Genomic DNA, 7,838 nt, shown 5'->3' with positions numbered 1-7,838 from the left:
GGCAATTACCTCACAGAAAGAAAAGGCAATTATAAATGGATCAAACAACACCCTGTTGAAGTGAAGCCGTTTGTTGTTAATCAACGCTGTTTATTTGGATTCAGAAGATACTCGATCCCAAAGAGTCAAGGTAAATAATGAAACCCTTCTTCGCTGCCTTGCCAAACAAAATTTGTTCATAATGGGAACAAAAATGTCACTGAAGTTGCCACATCTTTTTCATCGTAAGCCTGGGCCCCAAAGGCCAGTTCAAACATGGATATATTGGACCACAACTCCCACCATCCACAGCAATTATGGACTAATAGGAGTTGTAGTATATCTCATTTGGAAAGCAATGGGTTGTGGGAAGCTGCTCTTGGGTCTAAACTGCACAGGAACGTAGGGACTGAAAACAAGACATCAAATTCTGAACATAACAGAAACACATCAGACCTTTGGGTAGTGGGCGGCATATAAGTTAAATAAATAAATAAATATTGGTTTTAATTTTCACCATACTCTCAGTTCACACACAAGTCTCCATGTTAACTTGTTTCCTGCTAGCATGGAGTCTGGTAGTTTTATGGCTCAGTGGGGATTTCCTTTCATACTGTCTCAAAGACACATTCCCTCTTGTTCAACCCACCCACACACTTTGCCAGAGTATAGCATTGTCCATTCCAGGTGAAAGATAGGCTGGGGACAGGAACCACTCAGCCAGTGGGCCAGTGTGCTACTGCCACCTGCAGTCTCAAAGCCTCAGTCCACCTCTTATGTCTAGCTTACTTTTTGAATGAATGAATTTATCAATTACGGTCGGGTGACCAGCTCATAAAACATATTTATGGCTAAAATATACAAAATGCAGTTTAAAAATATACAACCAGTTCATAAAACATATATGGTGAAAATATACAAAATGTAATTTTAAAAATGTACAACCAGTTCATAAAACATATTATATGGTTAAAATATACAAAATGCAATTTAAAAAGTGTACAACAGATAATTAATTGTGTACTGGTTGTAAAATATGGGGAGAATCAATTACAGCATTTTTATAGCTATTCTTTGAACCATTGGATCATTTAGGGCAAACTGGTTTGGACAGGGTCTTTGGGTTATAGGGAGCTTACTTTTTGGGTTAAAGCAGTGGTCCCCAACCTTGGGCCTCCAGATGTTCTTGGACTTCAGCTCCCAGAAATCCTGGCCAGCAGAGGTGATGGTGAAAGCTTCTGGGAGTTGAAGTCCAAGAACATCTGGAGGCCCAAGGTTGGGGACCACTGGGTTAAAGCATTCAGGAAAATCTAGTAAGTAAAATAAGATGCCTGTCCTTTCACCATGCCAGCCACAGAAAGAGGAACATGGCCCCATCTACTAGAAGTATGCCACAAACGTGTATCTGTATTTTGTTTTTGTTTTTTAATGGATAAAAAACTATACAAATGAACCTACACAGTTATATCCTCTGGATGCTACTTTAATGATCATGGCTCTCTCCCAGAAGTTGTAAGTCCAAGAGCATACTTAGCATTCTTTGCTATTGATCAGGCAAGTGTGCTAGAACTCACCAGTGGAAACCTTTGAGCAGCTTATCAAACTACAGGTCCCAGAATTCCAGAGGATACAGCCACGAAAGTCAGTGTGGCATCAAACGGCTATACATGTGTAGTGTAGATGCACTGTATGGTGATCATAACTGAAGTCCTGCTCCTCAGCCTAGTGTATCACAACTAGAGTAGGACCACTGAATCAGTGGGGATTTGGTGAGTAAACTCTTTTGTAAGTTCTATTGATTCAAATGGGCCTACTCTAGTTACAACTTACTATGCTTCAATCATCATGTAGGCATCCTTCAGTCTCGAGAGACTATGGTAATGTGCTCTGTATGGAGGTCTTGGAACAGTGTCTTGTGTGGCTGAGGAGGCCAATTCGAGAGTGACAATCCCTTCCACAAATCCAATCTGTCCCCTGTCCAGCTCCCTGGTTTTGCTTGTTTCGGGACTGCCTCTTTGCCTCAGTCTGCTGTACAAGTGTCTCTTCAAATTGGGAGAGGCCATGATGCACCGCCTGCCTCCAGGTTGAACGCTCATATGTCAAGGTTTCCCATCTGTTGAGGTCCATTCCTAAGGCCTTCAGATCCCGCTTGCAGATGTCCTTGTAACGCAGCTGTGCTTCAATAGGAGCTGAAATTCAGTACAACACAACTAGAAAAGGCCCACTGCCTCACTGATGCAAAGGGCCTACTCTAGTTGTGACTCGCCACTCGATTTCAGCCACTATGTTGGAAATAACTGCCCACAACTTCATTCACTAACAGTTACCATAGCCTTGGCCTAGTGCAGGGCGAGGGGCCCTGTATTGGCTGACCTGCCTCCCAGCCAATGACCTCTTGTCCAGTCTGCTGAGGGAGGAAACAAGATGACATCTCATGGGATGACAGGAGAAATGATCCCCATGGATACAAGTCACTGATTGTTCTCACCTGCCATCTGAAAATGAAGTTAGGATGACACCCTCAAGCTGAGTTGCCCTAAGACCCCTAAGGTGATCCTTGGCTAAGAGAGGGAAACTAGCATGAATGGATCCGTCTTTGGCAAAACTGGATCAGTCCCAGTGCTTCAACCCTCACACTAGCTGCCTGATTGCAGCATGCCCTTCCTTTAATATTTCCAGATGGACCAGAGAGAAAACTGCTGCTTCCTCAAGCTGGACCTTCGGTAGATGCATGTGCAAAAACAATGGGAAGGGGCTACACAAGTTAAAGATGTGTAGCCTCTATCCATGACCCTCTATCCACAGGGCCTAAGATATTTTGCTGCCTGGGGCAGAGCAAGAAATGACACTGCCAAGCCAGCTAAGTTATTTTGCGCACAAGGCAAAAATAAATAAATAAATAAATCACAGATCAATTCTCTCTACATCTAGAAGTAGAAATACAACAACAAATTAAATTTGCTGTCCTAACTACCCTTCAAATACTGTCTGACTGGACCATTTGCAATGGGTGCTCAAAGGGCTTGGTGGGATGTCTGTAGTGTGATTGGTCATGCATTGGCTGTGCAGTGGGTCATATGGTGAACATCCTGCCAAACTATGCAAACCACATGCACAATTAACATTGTAAACAGCAGTATTTCAGCTTATTCTGGCCTTGGTGTCATTAGGATGCCTTTCTCTCACACAATTTAAATGGATCTGATTTGTCTTTTATCAGCAGCCCAATTTACAGTAACTGAGCAGGTATTATCTGCTTCTCTAACTAGAAGGGTTTAATGTGCTTAATTTCAACCTGTCAGTTTGCTCCAAAGTGCTATTAATAATGCATCTGAGACATAAGATGTACGGCTAATATATCTGGTTTTAGACACACACACACACACACACACACACACACACACACACACACACACACACACACACACACACACACACACACACACACACACACACACACACACACACACACACGGCTGTACAGATTTACATAAAAACCATTTGCTTTCACAAGTGAGTGGGTGGGGAGCTGACTCCTTAACCTGTATTACTTTGAAACAAATCTTGAACATATCCAAGAGCGGGACTACAGGCTTTCTCGAGAAGCTTTGTCTGCTGTGCACACTTTGTATAATTGGACATTCTTTTCCCTGTCCTGAGAAACCATTTTCCTCTTTAGCTTAATATATTCCAGGTTGTCTTTCCAACCACCTGTCCTTAGAGGTAAGAAGATGCAACTCCCTGTTGCCAACAGAATTTAATATACCTTTTTGTTATCCATCCCTCAATACCTAATGGACAAGAAATTATTAAAGTACAAGAATCAGTTAAAGACATGGATGTTCCGGCAGGCCTTCCCACCAGACAATTCCTGACGTTCCTTTTCTTCTCCCCTCCACTGGTTTTCTATCTTCGTAAGGTTTTTATTATTTATGCTGTTTTATATATGTTTACTTTTATTATTCTCTGCTTGTTAGCCGCCTAGAGTGGTCCTGAGTTGACTAGATAGGCGGGATATAAATAAATAAATAAATAAATAAATAAATAAATAAATAAATAAATAAATAAATAAATAAATAAATAAATAAATAAATAAGCTGTGTTGGGTATAAATAAAATAAGTCCAGTGCCAAAAATAATCATTAAAATTTTACTTTAAGTTTGGCCTATTTCCAGCCCCTGAAAATACAGATTGGAAGAGTGACCACAAGATGGCAGCCACAGTAAAGCACAGTGTTTGAGAGGTCTTTCTTATTTCTGGATCTTTCGTGGAGGTCTGGCCCTCTTGCAGATGTGACAGTAGGGGCTATGAAATATTCAATTCTTTAAAAGAAACACGCTCCAGTTTATGAATGTCAGATATTGTGCTTCTGTATCTGTGATTCAAAACATCAGGAAATGGCCTAATGTTGTCACCAAGAAAAAGGATGCTACATTTTACATAACAACAGGCAGCCTGAATGTTCACCAACAGTAGCAGTCAAGATGGTCACAAGATACCCTCTTGTGTTCCCTACCATTCACTAAGTGATATCAAGCAAGGGGAAACCCGAGAAGCTGATTCCTTTTTTGTCAATTAACCTCTTCCCACTTAAACACAAAGTAATTGTCAGGGCTTACTATTTAAATAAGTAAGCACTGGTCTGATACACTCAGTATAGTTTAATGGTTATGGTGTTGGGTATTGAACAGGGAGACCCATGTACAAATCCCTGCTCATTCTCAAAATTTTCCTGGGCAATGTTAGGCTAATCCTCTCAGCTAAACCTATTTTATCCATTCTAAAGGAAATCAACCCTGAGTGCTCACTGGAAGGACAGATCCTGAAGCTGAGGCTCCAATACTTTGGTCATCTCATGAGAAGAGAAATCTCCCTGGAGAAGACCCTGATGTTGGGAAAGTGTGAAGGCAAGAGGAGAAGGGGACGACCGAGGATGAGATGGTTAGACAGTGTTACTGAAATTACCAGCATGAATTTGACCAAACTCTGGGAGGCAGTGGAAGACAGGAGGGCCTGGTGTGCTCTGGTCCATGGGGTCACGAAGAGTTGAACATGACTTAACAACTAAACAACAATACATTACTGAATTAGCGACGTCTACGTTAGCTTGGGCATGTCGTGAGAATGGCTGATGATCAGATTCTGAAAGATCTCCTGTATGGAGAATTAGTGCAGAGACAGTGCCCCAGAGGGAGACCACAGCTGTGATACAAGGATATCTGTAAGCGGGATCTGAAGGTCTTAGGAATGGACCTCAACAGATGGGAAACCTTGGCATGGTCTGTCTCAATTTGAAGAGACACTTATTCAGCAGGCGGAGGCAAAGAGACAGTCCTGAAACTAGCAAAATCAGGGAGCTGGACAGGGGACAGAGATTATATTTGTCTTCAGTGTGGAATGGATTGTCAGTCTCGAATTGGCCATCTCAGTCACACTAGATGCTGTTCCAAAACCTCTATTCATAGTCTCTTGAGACATGTTATCATAGTCTCTTGAGACTGAAGGATGTCTACTACAATCTCTAACTATTTCCCCAATGGCTGCAGGGTGTTGTAGGTCAAAAATATCTAAAGAGCTATGGGTGACCTGAATATTCAGCCAGTATCTTTGGCTATTAAAGTCAGAGAGAGCTTTCATCTATTTCTGGCCTTTCACCCATAAAAACCATCTTGCCTGAACCCAGAACCTGCACTACTACTGGAAAAGCCTGGCGCCTATGATCTCTGTTGGCTAGTAGCAATGAGTGCTATAGTCTTCCAGTTCTACAAATTAACTCCTTGGTAGGGAAGAACTGCTCAGAGTTTCAGCTTTGTCTGAGCAACTTTTATTTTCTAGCATGCTGCTGAACAGTATAGTGAGAGAAGGAGGAAAAGTTAAAGGGGTTTGGTTGTTGTAGGTTTTTCAGGCTGTTTGGCTGTGTTCTGGAGGTTTTTCTTCCTAACGTTTCACCAGTTTCTGTGGCCGGCATCTTCAGAGGACAGGAGTTAGAACTCTCTTGTGTTCCGGTATAGTGTGTGGGATAGTTGAGTATTTGTAGCTGTGGGATCAGCTTTTTGTTCTTTTCAGGAGATTGGGTGATTATAGTGATCACAGTGTTTTTTGTTATGGGTGTATCATGGCGATAAGGGGGGAGCAATTATCTGTCACTGTGATTGATGGCTGTCGTTATCTATTCTTTTGTGTTCAGTGATCACTGGTCCTTGTGGCTGGGTAGAGTTCATTGAGCTTTTTGCAGGCTGTATTTTTCAGTGCTGGGAGCCAGGGTTTGTTGAATTTTAGACATTCTTTTTTGTTGAAGCTCTGCTGGTGTTTGTGGATTTCAATGGCTTCCCTGTGCAGTCTAACATAATGATTGCTGGTGTTGTCCAGTACTTTCGTGTTTTTAAATAGAATTTCACGTCCAGCTTGTTTCAGGGCATGTTCAGCTACTACCAATTTTTCTGGTTGTTTTAGTCTGCAGTATCTCTCATGTTCTTTGATTTTGGTGTGGATGCTGCATTTTGTGGTCCCAATATATACCTGGCCACAACTGCAAGGTATCTGGTATACTCCTGCAGTGGTGAGGGAGTCCCTTTTGTCCTTTGCTGACAGTAACATTTGTTGTATTTTTGTGGTGGGCCTGAATACTGTTTGTATGTTGTGTTTTTTCAAAAGTTTCCCCATGCAGTCTGTGACCCTTTTGATGTATGGCAGTACTGTATGCTTTATTTGTGGGTGGCTGTTTTTCTTCTTCAGTTCGGTGTTGTTTTCTCGCTTTGATGGCTCTTGTGATTTCATTCTTGGAATAGCCATTTACCTGTAGGGCCCAATTCAGATGGTTGAGTTTGGTGCCAAGAAATTGAGCTTCACAGTTCCAATCTGCACAGTCTACCAGTGTTTTGATCATGCCTCTTTTTCATTGTGGGTGGTGGTTGGAGTTTACCGATCTGTGTGGGTGGGTTTTCTGAAGACCTTGTGTCCCAATTGGAGTTCAGGTTTGGATATGACCATGACATCTGAGAAAGGGAGCTGGCCCTCTATTTCTATCTCCTGAAAAGGACAAAAAGCTGATCCCACACACTACATCAGAACACAGTCAGAGTTGTAATTCCTGTCCTCTGAAGATGCCGGCCACAGAGACTGGTGAAAAGTTAGGAAGAAAAACCTCCACAACACAGCCAAACAGCCTGAAAAACCTACAACCACCATTGGATCCCGGCCATGAAAGCCTTCAAGAATACATTAAAGGGGATTATTTTGTAAAGTCGTGTTATATACCACCATATATTATCTCTGGAATAAGTACATGTAACAAGTAGAACAAAACCCCACTCCTGCTTTGCATAGTGCCCACACATCTGTGAGAGAACCATTATAAACAAGCTATTACACAGCAGTATCCCAAAGCGTCCTTTCATCCTAACTTATAGGACAAAAGAAAATCTCACCACCTGAGTGCCCAACATGAATGTTTGGAGACCGCAATCAGTAATAGCATGAGTAGCACCATCATTTAACATGTGAAGGGATGAATGAGTCTTCTAATTGTGGGTTGAATCCAGATGTGACTGACATCACTGATGCTCTAGCCAAATACGGTAAGTTCAGAGAAAATCCAGCAAAATAGCATTAAAGGAGCACTTCAGTACTGCCAACACTGCACACATCAATCCATGTTATACAGTTGTTGATGTTGCTGCATGCTGTAAAATTGCTTCAAACTTATAGAGAACCTAATAGGCTTTTCAAGATATGTGAAATGTGCAATGAATGGTGGACTATTGCTACCCCACACTGAGTTTCCATGGCTGAGCAAGTGTTTGAACCCAGGTTTCATTGTCCTAGGATGATAATATAGCTACTATGCCATGCTAGCTTT

Source organism: Pogona vitticeps, chromosome 2, assembly GCF_051106095.1.
Source record: "Pogona vitticeps strain Pit_001003342236 chromosome 2, PviZW2.1, whole genome shotgun sequence".
NCBI lineage: Eukaryota > Metazoa > Chordata > Lepidosauria > Squamata > Agamidae > Pogona > Pogona vitticeps.
This window is presented reverse-complemented; position numbering follows the sequence as displayed.